Source organism: Cimex lectularius, unplaced genomic scaffold, assembly GCF_000648675.2.
Source record: "Cimex lectularius strain Harlan isolate CLEC.00 unplaced genomic scaffold, Clec_2.1 scaffold44, whole genome shotgun sequence".
NCBI lineage: Eukaryota > Metazoa > Arthropoda > Insecta > Hemiptera > Cimicidae > Cimex > Cimex lectularius.
The window spans coordinates 555,053-577,509 of NW_019392639.1; the positions used below are offsets into that span (position 1 = coordinate 555,053).

A 22,457-nucleotide genomic window follows, 5' to 3' on the forward strand; every position below is an offset into this window, starting at 1 on the left:
AGTTTCCCCAGGCTATCTCGATTTTAAAATGTATTCAAATTTTAATAGGATTTTACATGGGCGATATATTTGTGTGATATTTCAGAATTTACAAATTATGTTTGATATTTCTTTTCAGAAGTATTCATTTTGTATATAGTGATTTTGTTTTCCAATAAACAATGCAAAGGTGTAAATGACTTATGTAAATTTTTCTATGCTGTATGTCTGTTTTTAGAGAATCAAATGAAATAAATTCAGTAATTACAACTTTTAATTACTGCAGTTAATCCACTGTATTAACTGTTTTAACATTGTTTATTTTAAATATTTTATAACTAATGTTTTGGCTGCCTAAAATAACAAAAAAAAATTATAGTTTATTTAAATGAGTCCAGTTTTTAATATTAGAGTGAGAACTTTTTGAATTATCTAATCTCCATTTGCCACAGTAAAAACTGGATGTCAATGGGCATAAAAATTATCATAAGAAACTAATATGAATCATTAACTGTAAATCAAACAAGAAAAAACTTTTGAATTGAAACACTCAAATTCATTTACTATCCAACTGATCGAGTATTTATTTTACTTGCTGGGTCCTTCTATACTTGGAGGGGTTTTGATGCATTTTGACTTTTCGCCAACTTCAGTAAAGAGTGTAGGTGTAGTAAGTGACCTAGTGCTGGTTCAACTTTTCAACTCACGGACCAACACCCACAATCAAATTTATTTTATAACTTTAAAACGTTATTTTGTTTTGTAATATATCAAATATTTTCTGTTTATACTAAAAAATAAAGTTGACCATTGAAAACATTTTCTTTTTTATAACAAAAAATAAATAACGCACACAAAAATAAATACGATACAAAACAGGGAACAGATTTGAGCTGTAAAAGCCAAGGTCATAATATGTATGCTTTCTAGCCTCGAAAAATTATGGTTAAAATAAAGAGAACAAAAATTAAAACAATCAATAATGTAGGGTATTGTTGAATGGTCGACTACTTGGTGGATCCCTATATAAATGTCAAGGTAAATCAAATTTGATTAAACCGAAGCGGTTTTCTTAATTAATTAAACGGGAAAAACGCGGGTCCGCCTAGTCACGCCGTTTCTGGCACGCGTTCCGCTTGTCTGATGCTTCGGGGCATGGCTCGATTTTGGATAAAAGACCTGTGTATATGGGGAATGGTTTGCAGAAGTCGGTCGGTGTCCTTTGATGGACTCTGTTATCGGGGTTTTGGCTCGTTCGCATCTTTAAAAGGATCAAACTCCGAGAAAAGGCCGACACAGATATGCACTAAAAACAATAAACGATAAAATTTTCGATTATTATTCAATTTTAAATTATGGCCTGGGGGAAACTCAATGACAGTTCAGTTTTAAAAGGCGTATGATCAAATATAAAAATAGGCCGGAGACTAAGTCCGTCTATTTTAAACTACAAGAGTACGATTCATGAATAATACTTTACTAATAAGATATTGCATACATTGTGAAATTTTAACTCTCAGGTTAATTAAACCATAAAGTAAATGTTTACAAAAGAATTACTAACAGTACTGTCAGAATTTAATCCATATTTACATAAGGACCATGGAAAGTACAAGCTTTTAAAAAAATTGAACTTTCTTATTCAAATATATATTCTTCATATATACATGCTTCAGTCTGTTGGGTATTTTTACGAAAAATAAATTATTAAATACATATAAAAATGTCTGTGTATAAAGGAAAAAAATAGAGGAAGAGGTTTTATTTTGGTAATATCGTTTAAAAAATAAAATCAATTAATCATACGCAACAGGATAAATTTCATCATAATACATTTAATTCTGAATCTAAAATTTCAGAAGATTATTAATTTTCAAAAGAATACACGTTATTGCTTAAAAGAAAATTTGTCTGATAATGGATAACTGTAAATTTTTTCTTAGTTTCAACTGGTACAGTTTGTTGGGTTTTAAAGAAGGTAAATAAATATTAAAAAATATTCGTGAGTAAAAATTAGTACAGTGGATTCATTTTGTAAGTATCTCTCATAAGACCGTTCTTCAAACACGACAGGAGTTCGACAAAATTTATAAACTGGCAAGAAAAAAATTGGATCTTTTAAAACATAATGATTGACTGATAACAGTTGATACACTGATATTGGATACATTTTGAATTTTGAAATCTCAGATTAGTTGAAAACAAGTGGGTAAACAACGTTTTAGCAGATTAGCACAAAATAGGAGTGAATGTATTTAAGAATGAACTATAGGCTTTGACAACTCAAACTAACTTTTATTCTATATTTTTTGACATAAATAATAAATAAGATATCGTACTCATCATTCCAGTGAAAATCAACAATAAGCTCAACGATAAAGCCTTGACCATTTATATCTTTTTTCTATATTTTTTATATTAATAAAAATATTTTTTTTGTTGGAGTAAAAATATGAGGATATACTCAACAATAGACCATAACTATTTAAACTAATTTTGATTCTATATTTTTTGTTACAAATAATAAATAAGATCTTACATATTCCAGTAAAAATCAACAATAAATTCAACGAGAAAGCCTTGACCATTTACATCTTTTTTTCCATATTTTTTGTATTAATAATTCTTTTTTTATTCGAAAAAAATATGAGGATATACTCAACGATAGAACACAACCACTTATACTAATTTTGATTTTATATTTTTTGTTACAAATAATAAATAAGATCTTACTTATTCCAGGAAAAATCAATAATAAACTCAGCGAGAAAGCCTTGAGCAGTTACATCTTTTTTTTATATTAATAAAAATATTTTTATTTATTTGCAAAAATATGAGGATATACTCAACGATAGACCATAACCATTTAAACTAATTTTGATTTTGTATTTTTTGTTACAAATAATAAATAAGATATCTTACTCATTCCAGTAAAAATCAATAATAAACTCAACGAGAAAGCCTTGACCATTTACATCTTTTTTTTCTATATTTTTTTATATTAATAAAAATATTTTTCATATTCGAATAAAAATATGAGGATATACTCAACGATAGACCATAACCATTTAAACTAATTTTGATTTTATATTTTTTGTTACAAATAATAAATAAGATATCTTACTCATTCTAGTAAAAATCAATAATAAACTCAACGAGAAAGCCTTGACCATTTACATCTTTTTTTTCTATATTTTTTTATATTAATAAAAATATTTTTCATATTCGAATAAAAATATGAGGATATACTCAACGATAGACCATAACCATTTAAACGAATTTTGATTTTATATTTTTTGTTACAAATAATAAATAAGATATCTTACTCATTCCAGTAAAAATCAATAATAAACTCAACGAGAAAGCCTTGACCATTTACATCTTTTTTTTCTATATTTTTTTATATTAATAAAAATATTTTTCTTATTCGAATAAAGATAAGGGGATAGACTCAACGATAGATTTTAATCATTTAAACTAATTTTGATTCTATATTTTTTGTTACAAATAATAAATAAGATCTTACTTATTCCAGGACAAATCAATAATAAACTCAACGAGAAAGTCTTGACCATTTACGTAGTTTTTCTATATTTTTTATATTAATAAAAATATTTTACTTATCTGAGTAAAAATATGAGGATATACTCAACGATAGACCTTTGCTATTTAAACTAGTTTTTATTTTATATTTTTTTGTTATGTTAAAAAATATATTTATTCAAGAAAATTGATCATCTAAATATTTTTTAGAAATTTGTTTTTGTATAATTAAAAATATCTTATTTATTTGATTAAAAATACGAGGATATATACAATGACCAGCCTTTGACATTTAATCTATTAGTCTTTTATACATTTGTTGTTGTACTAAAAATATATTTTATTTATTGGAGCTGGATATTGTCTCGGGTTTTAAAGTCTGGATCCGATCGAAAGCTAATTTCTGAGGATGAAGCTGTGCTAAAAGATTGCGGGTTCACTCCTTACCAAGAGCCCAAAAATAAACAGCGAGAACTGGTCTGCTGTCGGCCCACGGATTGATACGACTTCTTACACCGGCCGCATGTGGGAAGGCAAGAAAGTTAAGTTTTAAACGTGGCAAAACAAAATTAAAAATTCATCCAGCACGTTTAAGTTTCCGACTCAAGTGACAGTCGTGTGCTGGCTTAGTAAAATTCAATTTTTAATAACTGCCAAATCCTTTGGAGTCACTCGCGTACTTTTGTGCTAAAATACGTTTGCCCAGAGTAAATATTTACGAGGCTATAATCCCGTGGATAATACAAAAATATTGTTTTTTCTGATAATACCGAATCTCATCGTGTGTATTGTTCTCATTTCGTTCGACTGCCCAACAATCTTCAACCCGAACAAAAAAATCCATACGAAGTTTATATAAATTCATTATTAGAAAGACAATAAACCCTAATTGTACTATTTATTCACATCACAAACCTCTTTAAAATGAGGAAAATATTAAAATAAGCAATAAAATATTTAGCCTCCCCAGGGAGAGGACCCAGGCGAAAACTAAATGCAAATCATTCCCGTTATCATGCTTTCTCCTGGAAAGTACAACAGGTCAGACCAATAACATACAGAATGTGAAATCAAAATGTCTTAAAAAGGGGGAAAAAACCAGCCAGACTGATAAGACCTACCTGCACGGTAATATAGACACCGTGTGGGTTTTATTTGGAAAATATCACCCTTATTAGTTTATCTATTGTAAATATTATTAGATAAAATTTAAGATGCTCCAAATATTATCGTTTAATATTTATAAACAAATTTAGACAGATTTATAAACACAACACTGTTAAGAGACGTAGCCTTCACCTTATTTTTGAAAGGTCAACTCCCAATAGGAAAGAATTCGATCTTTTTGCGCTTTGTGCATTCGACTCGGGGTCCGCTAGTCCACGCTGATTGACGATCGCCGTGGCGGCGACTTGACTAGTGCCATACTCGTAAAGTTTCTTCTGTCCGCTTTATTATAATATGTCATATTCCTTGTCCCGTCGAATATTTAGGAGTGTATATTTGTTAGTTTGTGCATGTTGGAAAGAAAGAGGAGCGAGATTTGAGACAATGGTGGAAAGACGGATAATAAGGTATAAATTAACAGCGAGAAATATATACAGGGTGTCCCAGTTCCTTCTGACGAAACTCAGGGAATCGATTCTACTCTTCGTTTGGAGCAAAAAATGTTCAGGAGAAAATTTTCGGAAAGTTCTCTATTTTTCCTTCCAACTTCCAAAATGTTGAGACTACAACAAATCCAATTACACCATTTGACTGGTACTGTCTGTAAGATACTTCTATTTACAATAATCTGAATGACATAAAATGTTAGCCAATATCAGTTGGAACATGTCAAAATTACAAAATTTAAAATTTTGGTCATGATCGCACGTTCTACTGAGGTTACAAAAAAATACCTACAACTTGTCAATTTCACAAAAACTTCTTCATCTAATATGCTTTACGTTGATATTATCCAGGTTTTTAAATAACGTTCTAGTAGAGTTGAAAAATCAACGTAAAGCATATTAAAGAGACAAAGAGCCAGACATACAAAGAGTGAAGCAGAAATTGGGTTGAAAAATAAAAAAAAGGGGAGAGAGAGGAAGGAGAGAGAGGAAGGAGAGAGAGAGAGAGAGAGAGAGAGAGAGAGAGAGAGAGAGAGAGGGGGAGTGAGATAGATAACATGTAGATAGAGAGAGATGGAGAGAGAGAGAAAGAAAGAGAGATAGAGAGGGAGAGAACGCATAGAGGAGAGAGGGAGGAGGGAGGGAGAGAGTGAGAGAGGGGGAGTGAGATAGATAACATGTGGAGAGAGAGAGAGAGAAAGAAAGAGAGATAGAGAGGGAGAGAACGCATAATGGTATAAGACGTACAAAAGGAGACTTACAAAAACATTATTCTTTGGTAATTAAAAGTAAGGCTTCTACTTTCTACAGAAGGCTTCTAAGTAAAATAAGATCACACGAAGAGGAACGTGTACATGAAAATAGAATGGATAAAACAAGACACCTTTTGGCCCAACTGACATCAGAGACATACCATCACAAAGAAGCCGGATAATGTTCCAGACATTGAAACATATTAGTAAAGGAGAGGTATGCTGTATTCGAATTACAAGGACATACAGAGAATTTCCTTGTAATTTCTTCCTTTACACTATTCGAAATGGATTCAACGGCCATGAGTTTTTAATTACGAAATAAAACTTCTCTTTATGGTTTTATTATTTGTATTTAATTTTCCAAACCCTGACCAGCCTTTGATCGTCTCAACCGGTCTTTTTAGGTCGAAGTTCACATTGTCAGAAAATCAGTCTGGTAATAAAAGTTTATTGCTTATTTTTGATCCTGAGACATTTCAGGAATTGAAAGAACTTATTTGTTGCTGAAAAGGGGAGGCGAAAAACCAAACATATCTCAAATGGGGTAACAAAATGAAAAGCCTCAACAGGCAATTTTTGAAAGAAAATCTCCAGGGTTAAAGAACTTTACTTCACTATAAAGTCTTAAAAATGGTAAGTAAACGGGATTAAAAATAATAATCACGTTGTAACTTTTACACGTCAAATTAGGCCGATTAATTTAAACTGCGATCCATTGCAAATTTCAATAAACAGTTAAAGTGCTAATTAAACGAACGGCATGGATTGCGACTGAGCCGAGCGTGTTGTGTTAAGCCGGGTTCAGGCGGTCGAAGCGGAAAGATGTAAATGCGAATCAGGGCAGAACAACACAGCACGAAAAGCCAAAATAGGCAAAATAAATAAGAAAAGCTCTTCAAGCAATTTTTACCAAGTATGCTGGACTACATTGGACTAAAGCGGAAAGGGGATATGAACGCTGAAATATTTTAAGACTTGCTTGTAATATATATTTCTAGTCTTCCCAATTATTCTTGTATTATACTGTTTTTCTACGATATGGATGTCTGTAGTCAGAATTTCAATATAATCAAAATTTACTTTAAGAAGGAAGACGTTTTGTTTAGACCGCAGATATGTCAATGGGATTTGTGTGGACCTCGACAACCAATTCTGAACCCATTTGACATTAAAAACGGGGGTCTTTTAAGAGGGCAAAAATCACAATTCGATCGATCCAATTGGTGAAACTGAGTCAAGAGCGTTGTCCTCGGCAGCTAGGAAATCGATAGAGCTAACCATGTACAACTATACAAGGGTGACGTTTCACATCATTGTTTTTTTTTCTCTCGGTAAAATAAACTTAGACATTACATTAATAACAGAGGAAAGCACCGTTTATCTTAAAAGGATAAACTAAAAAGCTGTTGACTCGAGATGAAAAGTATTTTAGTTATGTGATATTATACACCCACAGAAAACATGATCAATTTGGTGATTAGATGTCCGGTATGGAAGACGTGGAGGCGAGTTCTTGCTGCATGTGTAAAGATAAACAAGAAAAGATTATATGCCCTGTTTGAAGGGAAAACAACGTTTTGTTACACCTGGTTCCACAATTATCAAATTAAAATTTAAATTTCACCGTCTCACTTTGAAAATCAAAAATTCGAATATGGCATTTTTTAAAGACTTTTCGTGCTATTCTTCAATAGATCGTATTTCTTTTAATTGCTTTTTTTTATAAATGAAATAGAAACGTTCGACTTGTTCCGGTCTTTCTACTTTTGCATTTTCTGTTCCCTCTCATCACAACTATCGCCGGGGGATTTCTACTAAACGACTAGAAAATCACTTCCTCTTAAACCTTTTATCAGCGCTTTCCCTTCAGGCTTCACAGTTCGACTTTGCCAGTTATCCGTGAAGTGTAGACTGTCAAAAAAGAAATTTGGGAGTAAAAAGAAAGAAGACGTGTTTTCTAAACGTCGGGATTATCGAGCGTCTTATCCAAGTCTAATCGAAACGTTTCCGAATCGCACTGAACGTTCCAAATCAAGTTGGACGTTTTCCAGATCAATTTCAAATTTTACAAACAAAATGTAACTGTTCTCGAACATTTTTTCAACAAAAATGAAACTTTTTTCCAAATCAAAATGAACTCATTCCAGATGAAATTGATTTTTTTTTTTTTTTTTAGTTGAACTCATTTCAAATCATTTTTTTATTTTTCAGAATCAAACCAGATCAAGTTCTTTTCATCGAAATCAAGTTAAGCTCATTCCAGATCAAAGTCAATTTTTCCAAATCAATTGCAACATTTACCTTAGCTAATTGAAATCATTCCACATCAAATTCTATTTAAAAAAATAAAATAAAAAGGAACTTTTTCCAGAAAAAATTCAGTTTTACCCAACAAAATGGAACTTTTTCCACATAATTTAAAAAAAATATACATATATTTTTTTCGATATCGAATTGAACATGTTCCAGATCAAATTCTATTCTTCGAAATCAAGTTGAACTCGTTCCAGATCAAAGACTATTTTTCCAAATCAACTGCAACGTTTTCCTTAGCTAATTGAAATCATTCCACATCAAATTCTATTTACAAATTAAAAAATAAAATAAAAAATCAACTTTTTACAGAACAAATTAAATTTTACCTAACAAAATGGAACTTTTTCCAGATAATTAAAAAAAAAATATACATATATTTCTTTCGAGATCAAATTGAACAAGTTCCAAATCGAATTCTATTCTTCGAAATCATGTTGAACACATTCAAGATCAAAGTCTATTTTTCCAAATCAATTGCTACGTTTTCTTTAGCTAATTGAAATCATTCCACTTCAAATTCTATTAAAATTTAAAAAAATAAAATAAAAACGTAACTTTTTACAGAATAAATTCAATTTTTCCCAACAAAATATATTTTTTTCCAAATCAAATTGAACTCATTCGATATCAAATTAAATTTTTCAATCAATCAAATAGAACTTTTTAAAATAAAATTTTACTCATTTCAGATCAAATTCTATTCTTCGAAATCAAATTAAACTCATCCCAGATCAAATTATATTCATAGATATCAAGTTGGGCTCATTCCAAACCATATTACATTTTTCCTGATCAAATGGAACTTTTTCCAAATCTTAACTTTATTCCAAATCAAATTCTATTTTCCAAACAAAATCGATTTTTTCCCGATCAATTCCCCAATGTTCAATTCTGATTAGGTAAATTGAATTAGGCTCGGAAAGAAGTTGAATTTAATTAGGAAAAAACTGATTTGGCCTGGAAAGAAGTTGAATTTGATTATGAAAAAGTTAGACTTAGAAATAGTGTATACCTGACTTAGCAACTTCGTAACAAATAAAGACACAATGCCGCTTGCTAACAAATGTAGTAACAAATGTTAATTCTTAAAAAAATAAAAAAATATAATAAAATATAATAAAAATATAATTTACATGCCAAAACAGCATGACCAAAATGTCACATCCTTTCTTGAATTGTAAATTAGGACACGCTTTTTTAATACAAAGCTGATAAATTTCATTTATATAATGATCAGCTGGAAAAATCAGAATCTTAAGGACCATTTGACTTTATATTAGAGGTATGAAATATTGTAATATCGTATTCTAGGCCCTCAAGGTTTTGACATCATCAGAATACCATCTGTTTACGAAATCCTTCAAGGGATGCTTTGTAACTGCCACAAGGGCAGGTATTGATGAATTTTTTTTTAACTGGAACCAGTAAAGCACAACCAACGTGGGCCATAACGAGATCAAAGTTTGGGGGTTGGCAACAACACTCTTGTTGACAAAACTTTTAAAATATTTTCACCCGGATCAAGATAGATCAAGCTGCGAGTAAACAAATAATTCACAATGAAAGGAATGTCCGGTTTATATCTTTCGTAATCGCTTAAATGTAAGGGCAATTATTTTGAAGGGGGTTGATAAAATGAATCTTTATCAAGCCGAACTTTTACAAATCGGTAAAGCTTTCTAAACTCATTGTCCAACCAGCCAGTAACTACGTTTGCAAAAAGCAATCCAGTTTTTCATTTTAAATTATTAAACGCATTTTTATATTCTTGTTTTTATTGCAACACGATGCTTGAAATTAGTATTGAGTCACACATGTCAGCATCTCTCGGACCAATCAATCATAAAAACCAGGCTGGCATATCGAGGAGTTTTAATTATTGGTTAATTAATCATAATTTACGTCAGTGAATTTGTTTTATGAATGTTTATTAGTCAATAACGTTTAAATCAGCATATAAATGATATTTTAATATAAGATAAACTGCTAATCAAGAAAAATCACAAAATTAAAAGATTTCGGATTTAATAAAAAGAAAACTGTTAGGAAAAAATGTCAGAAATGGAGATAAAATTAAAAATGAGGCGTTAAAATTTAAATTGATATTAATTTTTTGATAATTCAATTGAAAAATCATGAACAACTTTAGACGGACTTACCAAAACACTAACACTATTATTTATTTAGGCTACAGAGCATACAAACTACTTAATCAGAAAAAAAATTATACTTTAAAATTCAAAGTATAAAGAGAAATTTAATAAGAAGAAATTGCAAGAAAGGCACTTGGAAGAATAAAAATAGGATTAACTTTTAATGCTTGTTCGTGCATTTTTGGAAACATTTGAGGCGAATGGAAGTTTAAATTACTTAATTAAATTACTTGCGAGAGTGCGTCTATCATTCTACAGGGAAACCAACCTACTGGCCAACAGACTGCAACAAAATACCAGATCTCTTAGACTTTTTTATTACCAAAAAAGTTTCTCCTAACTTCATTAAAGTTACAGAAAACTTTGATCTAAATTCTGATCACTCAGCTGTTATACTGACGCTAAGTGAAAAGATAATAAAAAAACAATGCAAGCCAACATTAGTTAATTTAACTACTGACTGGAGTAGTTTTGCCTTAGACGTGGATGCAAAAACAGTCCTTAATGTTCCTCTAAAAACGGAAGAACAATTAGATAATGAAGCAGAGGTGTTCACCTCAATCATTCAGACTTCAGCATGGTGTAATACTAGACAGACTATCCATAAAACAATTGGCTTTAACTACCCCAAGGAAATTAAAGAACTAATAAATCAGAAAAGAAAGGCTAGAAGAAGATGGCAACAATCAAGAGACCCTGTAGACAAAAACATTCTTAACAATATGGCTCAAAAACTTAAACGAAAGCTTAAAAAACTACATGACGACTCAATCACAAATTATCTAGAAAACCTAACTCCAGGCGAAGCCACTGACTACTCACTGTGGAAGGCCATAAAAAAAATTAAAAGACCAATTGCCCAAATTCCTCCNATAGTGAATAGTGAAATGTAAATCTTATTGTACCAATGGGTTTATAAGAATGTAAACATTTGTTTATTGTATAATATTATTGTAAAATTAATGGTTGGTCTAATAAGACCAGTTTTAATAAAAAAAAAAAAAAAATTACTTTCTTAACTTTGTTCAATGAAAACCGAACCACTGAAACACTCCAAATCAACAAAAACAACCAAACTATTAGTGGGTCAAGCTAAACTTAAACTAAACTTTGATCTTTTTTAATTTACAAAACCTGCATATTTCGTAAATGTAATTAAAATTTATTAAATCTATTATATTTCGTGGTCCGATTGACCAAATAACTTCTTTCAATTAATTAATCTTTATGTAAGGTATTGGTTGAAATGAAAAAGTTAGTGTCACGAGCGGGATTCGAACCCAAGACCTTCGGCTCATACGCCGCTGCTCTATGTGAGTGACCGATAGTTAGTGTCACGATAGCTCAAGTGGTTAGAGCAGCGGCGTATGAGCCGAAGGTCGTGGGTTTTTTTTCCTTTTTTACTTTAACTTTTTCATTTCAACCAATACCTTACATAAAGATTAATTAATTAAAATTTATGATTTTACAAAAATAAGCAAGTAGAGACAAGGAAGGTACAAAGAGAAATAAACTTCGCTGCTTATTAATCAATTTTATAATAATTGATGCAATTGAAATTTAAATTGGTTGTTTAAAAAGCATAAAATTAATACTACTTAGAAGAGGCTTGGATAAGGAAAAAATAAAGTTCGTTGTCTCATTGACGGGAGGAAATAATATTATTCTCCTATTGCGCTACATTACTCCATTACTATTCCTCAGAAGTAGTAAACGCAATAGGTATTCTGGAACTTTTCATGACGAATTTTTGGATGAATGGGAATTTTAAGATCGTTTCAGTTAATACATGAGACGCTACAGATGTTCCGATAGTCCTAGACGAAGAATGAAAGGATGTAGTCGGGACAAATGCAGTGTAAAGGGTGAAGAGGATTGGTCCAAGCACACAGCTCTGCGGTACTTCCGTGACCAGAGAAGTCGGATTAATCGAGGTATTTTGAAGGACATTTGTCCAGGAGACCCTAGCACCAAGAAAGTCTCCCATACACACGATGCTCTGGGGGAAGGTAGGAGTTTAATTTCGGTAACATTCTTTCCAATTCAACTTTAGAAGAGTAAACTAACTGGGCTATATTTGAATCATAACAATAAGTCTAGTGTGTCTTGAAAATATTTCTTTTTGACCTTAGCTTTCGCTATTAGTTAACTGCTCTTTTGTATCCTCGTATCCTCCATCCTGACCCCAACCCCACCACACCAGGTCCGTCGTCCCTTGAGGCAGAGAAGGATGTCAGTGGAGACATGGAAAAGGCGCTTAACTCAAGAAACTGTTATACTGTGGGGATGTAATTATTTACGTTTTTCCGGTTAAATTAATATATTACATAAATAAAACTTAAACTTAAAAGATGAAGGTTGGAATAACAAAGAAAACTGCTTATTAATGAACTTTGTAAATATAGGAAACAGCCAAATTTTACCTGTTATCATTCTCATTTTAGTACTAATTTACATCATTGAAATTAAGTTTTTTTAAACAATGGTTTGGTTTAAAATTACACATTTAACTTACGGTTGGTGCGGTTGGAGTAAGTGGATGCCTGGTCTTTCAGGGTTCACACCGTCAAAAAAAAAATTCACCCTTTCAAATTTTACCAAGCAGTAAAAAATTAGAATGTATGAACCGTTTTTAGTTTCAATCACTTTGATCTTTCTTTTAAAAAAAGACCGTCTCGCGCTTTTGACGCCGTCGCCCGCATTCCAAGGAGGATCAGGGGTGATCTTGGCGAAGCGAGAGATTACGAACAAGTGAGCCCCCTTTGGAAAGACACCTCGGGATAAAGAAACAAGTCGGTTATTTTTAGGCATTGGCCGGAGTCAAACGCACGTTTTGGGGGTTGTTTTTCAACCGAGGATGTGCGCTGAGGATAAAAGAACAGCCTAGCTTACAGAAAAGTCTTTGAAAGCGTCCTTCTCGAACTTCTTCAATAGAGGATGGCACAAAACAAAAAAACCAACCCTATCCACTTTTAAACTTGTTACGTTTATTGATTATTGCTCGGAAAAAAGAGAATTTTAACTGCAAAGCAGATGGCATCGATAATTCATATCGAGCACGGCCTTGCCCTCTTGATGGTGACTAGTCCATTGGATCGTTAGATTAGGCTGTTCAGTCAAAATATTTTTTTTATTACGGTCAAATTGTAATTAAATCAAATTAATAAACAATCCTTCCAAACTTGAAATTATTAACATAAAAACTGCAATAATCTGACGTGTGTTCCTTTGAATATTCTTCTATTTTTTTAATGATAATGGGTCTTCAGTATATTTGAATAGGTTCCTATATAAAAATAAAAAATATAACAAAACAGAGGGCAATTGGAAAAACGAAAATCGCAGTTTTCCTTTTTCCGAAAAACGCAGTTTTATAGTTTAATTTTAAAGAAACTTATTTGTCATTGTTAACTAGTCAACTGGATCGTAAGACTGATAGGTTAAAAAACAGTAACAGTAATCAAATGTTTAATTATGTAGAAAAATAAGAGAGCAACGATTTGGTCAGGGTCTAAACATTTAAAAAAAAAAACTACAATAATGAAATCAAAACAATAAAACCATCGAGCTAAATTTTTAGGTAACAGTAAATTTTCAATGACATGTTTCTATTTTACGGCTGTGTTCAACCTCTGTAAAAATATATTACAGGCAATCTTACATAATATTACATCTAAGTTCAAAAATCAGTGAAGGAACCGAGTAAGATAGATTCAGTACAAGCAATCAAACCTATTAGGGAATTCCACCACGGCATTTGATCACAATAGTCACAAAATGTTAAAAGGGTACACTGACAAAAAAAAAATCAGACGATCAGACAGTCTAACATCCCAAAAATCATTAGCACTTAAAAACATCACACCCAAAATAGTCTGTTAATGCACCCAAAATCTTTAAAACCAGGGAAAGCAGAACCTGACGTATTTCATGCCTTGGCAAGTAATTCTGGGTCAACAGCTTCCCAGAGATATGTAAGACCATATAGGCCCAAAACCTAACCTATACTTAGGCAAGATCAAACAAAGACTCCAACTCAGATTCCATTAAAAAAAAAAAAAAAAAAAAAAAAAAAAACAGGAGAAGTGAACGAACTCCAGAGATGGCAGTAACGCAGTAACTCATGATACTTCATCAAAACTGGCAATTTCATTGTTACATTTAAACAGGGTAAAACTAAAGGAAATACGGCTGCCGGTTTCTGGCATCTGAGCAAACACCTACATGGTTCAATGATGACCTCATTTTCAGGTTATCTAATGAGGAGGAAGAAACTGTTCACATGAGGAAAAGGAATTGCAAAAATGACAGTCACCTACTTTTTAATTTATATATATTACGTTTATTATAATTACTATAATTATTCAGATATCGTGAGATGCGGTCTGGCGTGATGTAGGTTTCAGAAAAACATTTTCTTTATCGTGCCAACGTTTCGATCTTTATTGAGATCATCTTCAGGGCCTGGGATTTACAAACATTGTTTAAATTTAACAAATGTACAAAACAATGGAAATCCCAGGCCCTGAAGATGATCTCAATAAAGATCGAAACGTTGGCACGATAGAGAAAATGTTTTTCTGAAACCTACATCACACCAGACCGCATCTCACGATTTCCTAATAACCATCGACTAACGGTCACTAATCACCACATATAATTAATATATATTATGTATTGAAATGACTTACTCGTAATGAAAACTTTCTCATTTTATATGTCAACACTGGCCTTTTGGGATTAGACCGTTTGTTAAATTTTCTTAACGTGTAATTTTTACTTAGCTCACAAGATTTTAACAAACTTGTGAAATGCTTTCCATCTTATTCCTTTCTGATGATGACACACAATATAATAATATATGCCGAATCATTATACAAACGAAGAAAAGGAACATAGTTTTGCTCGTGGGATAACGTTAATTTTACACGAGAGATAACAGACCGTCGACAAATTAAGCACACGTGTTTAAAGCTCAGTAGAAGGGGCAACTTTTCTGTAAGCCATGTCTGACAGTATTTACAGACCATGAATAATTTATCTGCATGTTTCTTTGTTATTATTGTCCTTCTTTTACTTTGTATAGATGAAAATTATTCTTTTATTTTTAGGCCTTTTGATGGTAGAAATTGCTCTGAACTCTCTCACTGTCACTCAGTGTCATCACACTCTCTATCTCACATTTATCACTCCCTCTGTCTCCCATATTCGTTCATTGTTCTCCACTCTTTCTTTCGTTTTCTCTCACTCTCTTTCCACCATTCTCTTCTCTTACTCTATCTCCGCCTCCCTCTTTCTTTCTCTCTCACACACACACACGCGCGCGCGCTCTTCTCACTCATACGTTCAATTTCCACAATTCTCTCCCTTGTTGGCAATTCTGCACACACTCCTCACTGTTCTCTCACACTTACATTCATTCTCCACGCTCTCTCTCTCTCTCTCTCTCACATTAACTCACTCTCTCACTCAATCATTTTCGCCCATCGCGCTATCACATTCGTTCATTCATTTTCCACTCTTTCTTTAGATATCTCTCTCACTCTCACTCACACACTCTCACAGACCCACACTCACAGTCACTCACGCAGCTTATTATTCATTCTATACTCTTTTTTTGGAGGGGGGAAGAAAAACGATTCGTAAACTTGGTCATTTAAACTTTTTTTTATTTCATAAAACATTTTAAATTCCCATATTTGACAAAGTTTATTTTGTTTTTAAGAATTTAAAATGTTTTAAAAGATTAAACTTGAAAATGGGACAAGTTTCCGAAGCGTTGAAGAAAAAGTAATTTTTCATTTAAATTCTATCTTCAAAAAAACTTAAAGAATAGGTTTTTTCCCAATTCAATTATTGATAATTACATAAGTATTGTCGAATAAAATTGCCAGATACAATGACAATACATGCAAGCAAAAAACTCCCAAATTGGACACAATCTGGTTTGTTTTGTAATATTTCAAATATGTTAGAAATCGTCGTTTAATATAATTTCAATTTTTCTAATCGGCCATGATACTAAAACGATCAACAATATATAAAAAACTTTTATTTGCTCACGAACGTCCAAAGTTCAGTTCAATCGCACGTCCGGTGAATTCACATCTTTTCGCAGCGTTATAATAAGTCGTTTAAACAAATTTTTACTAAAATTAACTTGCATTTTGTTAACTAGATTTTGTAAAATATATATAATTAAATGGGATGTGGAACTAAACAGTCAGATGATAAAAGTCGATGCTGAACAATTCAGAGGAAAAAGCGGCATTATTTTTACAAAATAATTTTACACTTGAAAGAACAGAATACGTGAATACATTTTTCTTTGTTTTTAAGACACAACTAGGCATTTTTTAATACAATCACATTTCAATAAATAAATGAAAGGGCGACAAGCACTAGGCATTGTCAGATTGGTTAAACGACTCTTTTTTTTTTTTTTAAATCCAAGATAACACTTGTTTATTATTATAGACATTTTTCAGATAATTAATCTTTAAGTTAATTTCAACACGATATTGAAGAAAACAAGTCAGATCCATAAATAAACCATCACATGATGAAACCGATAATTAAAAATGAAGATTTTTTCCATGTTAAGCGAAAACTGTTTTTAAAAAAAGTGAGTGAATGAGTGAGTGAGTGAGTGAGTGAGTGAGAGAGAGAGAGAGAGAGAGAGAGAGAGTGTGTGTGTGTGTGTGTGTGTGTGTGAGAGAGAGAGAGAGTGTGAGTGAGTGAGTGAGAGAGAGAGTGAGAGAGAGAGAGAGAGAGAGAGAGTGAGAAAGAGAAAGAGAGAGGGGGGGAGGTATGGAGGAGGAGTGAGAGAGGGAGAGATATGGAGAAGGAGGAGTAAGAGAGAGAGAGAGAGAGTGAGAGAGATAGTTAACGAAAGAAAGAGTGGAGAATGGATGAACGAGTGTGAGAGAGAATGGTTGAAAATGAGTGAGTGTATGAGAGAGAGGGAGAGATATCGATAAGGAGGAGTGAGTGAGTGAATGAGAGAGATGAAGTGGGTACATTCTGAATTTGAAAAATGCATTTCATAGAACGACGCAGAAAGGAGGATTATTTCTGTTGAAGTACGTGGAAGTGAGATCGTATTGACCCCTAGAATCCATGAGATCGGCTATTTACCCCGCCTTCGATATATTTCTGGTGTTTCAAGTAGCTTAATTTGACATTTTGCCAACACGGAATTTTTAGCATTTCGCTCTTTCCTTCTTTACTCCCAATTTTAAATTTCATATTGCGCAAGGGACTGGGGCATCTTTGACAATTAATTGACTGTTTATTTATTTATGTTTTTGTAAATTCTAAATTCACTAAAATTGTTGACAGCTTAACCAGGTTTGACCTGGTGGCCTTAACCGCTGTCAAACAATTTTAAGAGAGTTGGACAGTTTGCTAGGTGGAATTTTTGATAGAGGACATGGGGAAAAACGTGATGCGAATTCAAAACTGGTCAACTTACGTCGGGCTTACAAAACGATTTTTTAAAACAATTTTTCATTTATTTTCCCGTTTGTTTTGTCGCGTTTTTTACTTATAATGTCTGGGCTGTTGAATATATAGATAAAACTATAGTGTTATTTCATGGTTTTTGTTTTTTTCTTTTGTAGGATGCTGTATTTATTTCATTGTGGTCTGTTTTTTTTGTTTTTGTCAGAAAAAATTATTTGATTTACGAGGATTTTTAAAAAGGGGTTCGACGGTGCGTGTACGGACCGTAAGGAGGTGACTAGGGCAATGTAATCGTGAGAATGGGCCGTGTCGTCTGTTGACGGACTTTCGAAAAGAAAACAAAATTAAAACAGCCGGAGGATAAACAAAAAGGAACTCGTTATTGTTAAAAAAATGGGATAAAAAATAAAAATAAACAGAAAAGCACAGCGGGGCGAGGCGGTTCGACGATAAGGCAGAATGAGCCGTCCAAGGTCCGGCAGCGAGGGGATGCGATACGGCAGGAGTCTGCGATTATTTATAGGAACGTCGTGAAAACTCAGGTCAAAAGATCGAGCAACAAATGGGGCCAAAGTGCGAATAAGTGGATCGGCTTACCTATTCATATTTGAGCAGTGTCATGACTGATAAAGTTGACTCCGGGTATTTTCCGTCAGCGGATCAAAATCTCGTGTCGCGTCTTCGGTCGTTCAAAGTTTCATCTGGCCGGATGAGTCGGCGAGAACGGGTCGCATACTCGGCCGAAAATCGGACAGGAGATCGAGCGGTGAGCGGAGGTTTTGCCGTTTGGGTCTCCCAATTTCAATACTGACGGGGCCGAGGCCGACTGAGCCAGTGACAGTGTGAGTGAGCCCTAGCGGGCCGAGACGGCGAGGTGGGTCCGGCCTAAACGCTTACAACGCCCGAGGAGCCCTCCGCTCTGCTCTTCCCTCTTCCTTCTCAAAAAAGTCTCTCTTCAATTTTTATTATTGCTCTTTTTTACAATTGTTGATTTACCTCAGTCAGATGGTAAAATTCCGACAAATACCTCATAGAAATAAATCGACAGCAATTTATATTCAACCTTAAAATAAAAATACTCAAAGATTTTGCAATATGGCCATTGAGAATAAATTTTTTCAACAACTCCATTATGTCTATTTTTTTATGTATTTAATTATACAAATAAGACTTTAAGCCCCCTTGCATGTACATATCTCAGAAATAAATTTAGTTTTATAAACATAGTAAATAATAGCAATAATAATAAAACATTTAAATAAGATATTACATAAGATTTTATTTTGGAGTGTTTGTATGATTTTAATATTGCTGTGTTTGGTACAACCCCAATGCTGAATACCATATGTCTGTCCACATAGACTTTAGGACTTGTTTGAAAATATTTTATTTTGTATAGCAAGGTTGGAGCCATGTCCTATCAACCGGTATAGTTGTCTATACCTTAAACTTGTATCTGAGCTTTTTTTCTTCCCGTGTACTTTCCATCTCAGCTGACATCAAAGGTCATTCCAAGATATTTAACTGTATTGCTTTTTATTATGGTAAAATAATTCCATTGAATATGAGCAACAGGACATGGTCCACTTTTTCGTTTGTAAAGTTTATATGTACTGATTTAAGCTGATTGAGTTTGATTTTCCATTTTTTGGTTGATTTGTTTATTTTAAAAAGGAAATTGGGAAAAGAAAGGGAAGACGGAAGACAAGATGATTCATGACGTTTCTCAAAACGTATTTTATACATGCACTTCTCTTCCAGTGTATACGTTCAATATTGCAAACTGTTACATTTTTACATCTTGTACATTAAAAAAAAGGTATGGCTGTCCATCAAGAAAATTTAAAGAAAAAGCGCAGATACCATGGACCTGAAACAAGGAAGGAAGCAAATTCTATAATATTGCCACAGAAGACAGATGGTAAAATTCCGACAAACCCCTCGTACAAATAATCAAAAGCAATTTATATTCAACCTTAAAATAAAAATACTCAAAGATTGCTAATTTTAAACTTATGTTGAGGTGAGCGGCCCCAGAAGAAAAGTCCCATGCATTGACCTACCAAAATATCAAAAAGAAAAACTCTAAATGGCTGTTGATCTGGGACGCCGGAAAGAGTGTAACTGACACAAAAAACAATGCTTATGTACCTGATGAAGGATGTGAGACGTCTGAAACGTTGTCAATAAATGTTTTGAACGAAGCATTGGGACTTTTCTTCTGGGGCTGCTCACCTCAACATAAGTTTAAAATTAGCAATTGATTATCCAACGGCCAACTAAAACAAGGACATGAATACTCAAAGATTTTGCAAGATTGGGAATAATTTTTTCAACTTCTCCATTATATTTATTTTTTATTAATTTAAAAGTACAGATAAGACTTTGACCCCATTTCATGAACATATCTTAGAAAAAAATTTAGTTTCATAAACATAGTAAATAATAGCAATAATAATAATAAAACATTTAAATAAAATATACAAAACAATGACTTTTTTATATTTATTTTTTATTTATTTAAAGGTACAAATAGGACTTTAAGCCCATTTATATGTACATATTTTAGATGTAAATTTAGTTTTATAAATATAGTAAATAATAGCAATCATAATAATAAAACTAAAGAATATATTCTTTAAGATATTAATTATCGAATGATGAAACCACTTTAAAAAAGAAAACCCGAAAGAGAAAGAAGGAAAAGAATTAAAATTTGTTGTACATTGAGGCAAATACTCAGAGATTTTGCACGATGGTCATTGAGAATACATTTTTCAATATTTCCATTATACAGTAAAATAATAATAACAAAAATAAATAACGGCATGAAATTAATTTAATAATAGAGCTATATGTTGATAATAGCACTTGGAGTACCTGACTTATAGAAGAGAGGTCATTTTCATCCAATTAAGAACGGCCTTATGAAGTTGACACACTTACTTTTAAGCCAAAGCCCGCTTAAGTGGCCAGCATGTAGAGAAAATTTGCTCAATTTCACTTAATTGAAGGATGCCATTCCTTGGCTCCTTATAGAAAGCGTGTAGGTATACCACCTGGTATGATAACTGTGCTTGAGCACTCTGATTTGTTCTACTTAAGCTACTTCTATTTGCTTGGGTGCCACATTGTATTACAGGTCTGGGTTTCAGTGCTGCACCCTTCATAGTTTTTCATCTTGTTCATTTCCTTCAAATTTATTTGTAAAATTTGCTATACAGTCATTTTTCGCCAAATAATGTAACGCATTACAACAGTTATAATCTTGAACCAAATTACCAGCTATTGTAGGAGCACTTATTTTTGGATTTTCATGAACAGTTCGTAGGATGACACTTACGACAGTGTGGAAGCTTTTATGGCCGTACAGATGTAGGTTTACTCGCAATGCAAAACATTGCATTATAATTTCTAATCATAATCTAAGTAGACAGACTTTTATTCACAATTTTAGTGATTTCGTCTTTATTTTTCTAAATTTCCCCAGTCCTTGGCAATGCTTTGGATGGAGTTGATCTTCAAAGAAATTTTAAATCATCTATTAAAAGCTTAATTATGTCAATTTAGACATCTTTAAAATTGTTTTGCCCTGATGTTGACCTTAAAATAGGTCGAAAGATTTGCAGATAATGATTTTTTTTTCCAACCAGACCACATCGATATCCAGGTTATTTGCAACAAACAAGAGGCAGAAGTTTATTGTATGCTCTTATTTGATTATGAAGTGATATTTTAAGTGGGATTTTATCCTCTAAAGATCTTAATATAACAAAAATAAAAAAATTAAGTAGTACACATAAACTGTATATTAATTATTAAGTGAAATTATATTGTGGTACATGCACTTTTTTTACCAACTGTATGTTTGTCTAGGATGATCATGAACAATCAGGGCATATACAAAATGTATTTTAATGGGAATAAAAGTAAGAGGTTTAGGTGGCTGTGTATCCTTGTTTAAAATCACAAAGTTCCAAAGAAATAAAAAATATTTAAAAAAAAAAGAAGCTGACTTGGCAAAACCAAGATTGTGTAGCATTCACAAAATAATTCATTAATTTATTTATAGCTGATATGAATTTAATTTAATAAAAAATATATTAATTCAAACAATGAAAGTGTAGCTAAATTGTTTATAATAAAATAATTACAAAGGTTTATAATCTTTATTCTTATTTTAATTCTACAATCTTTATTCGTATTTTATTTATATTCAATTGTCTTAAATAAACAAATTAATTTGTTTATCAAGGAAAGTCTTTGAGGATATTTATTTTTGGGTAATTGAAAGGCTCCTCGTAGGTTTGTAAGGCGTTAGAAGCATTTGCGAGGAGGGGGTTTGGTCCAGTCCTGCCAACGATCAACGGGAAGCAGCAAGACGCTGCCAAAGAAGCGAGAAGCAGCCAGCCCACTACGGAAATGACCTTCCACATTCCAACGTCCATGCCCATGAAATACAATTTCCTATAAACAAAGTTCGCCTCCGTTTTATTGCACTACCGTTCGGGCCGAGATGGTTCAATTTTTTAAAAAATTGAAGAAAGTGTATAAAAAATTTGAAAAAAAAACTTGCTTTGCTAGAAATGAAAAGTTTTACTTATGAGAAAATGAAAATACCAAGATTTCAACCT

At 32.4% G+C, this 22,457-nt stretch overlaps 1 protein-coding gene across 9 annotated transcripts in view; it reads right to left on the bottom strand.

The window, feature by feature from the left end:
• The window catches only part of LOC106674386 (F-actin-monooxygenase Mical), a 45,275-nt gene extending 26,350 nt beyond the window's left edge, over positions 1–18,925 (bottom strand). For 4 of the 9 annotated variants that reach the window (XM_014407076.2, XM_014407095.2, XM_014407049.2 and 1 more), the window contains exon 1: positions 18,421–18,925. The gene's annotated coding sequence lies outside the window, so the exon portion shown is untranslated. Of the gene's footprint in view, positions 1–3,969; positions 3,989–12,874; positions 12,948–18,420 lie in introns of those variants that run through there. The other 5 variants (XM_014407114.2, XM_014407085.2, XM_014407104.2 and 2 more) reach the window with 4 other exon arrangements.
• Positions 18,926–22,457: the final 3,532 nt, after the last annotated feature.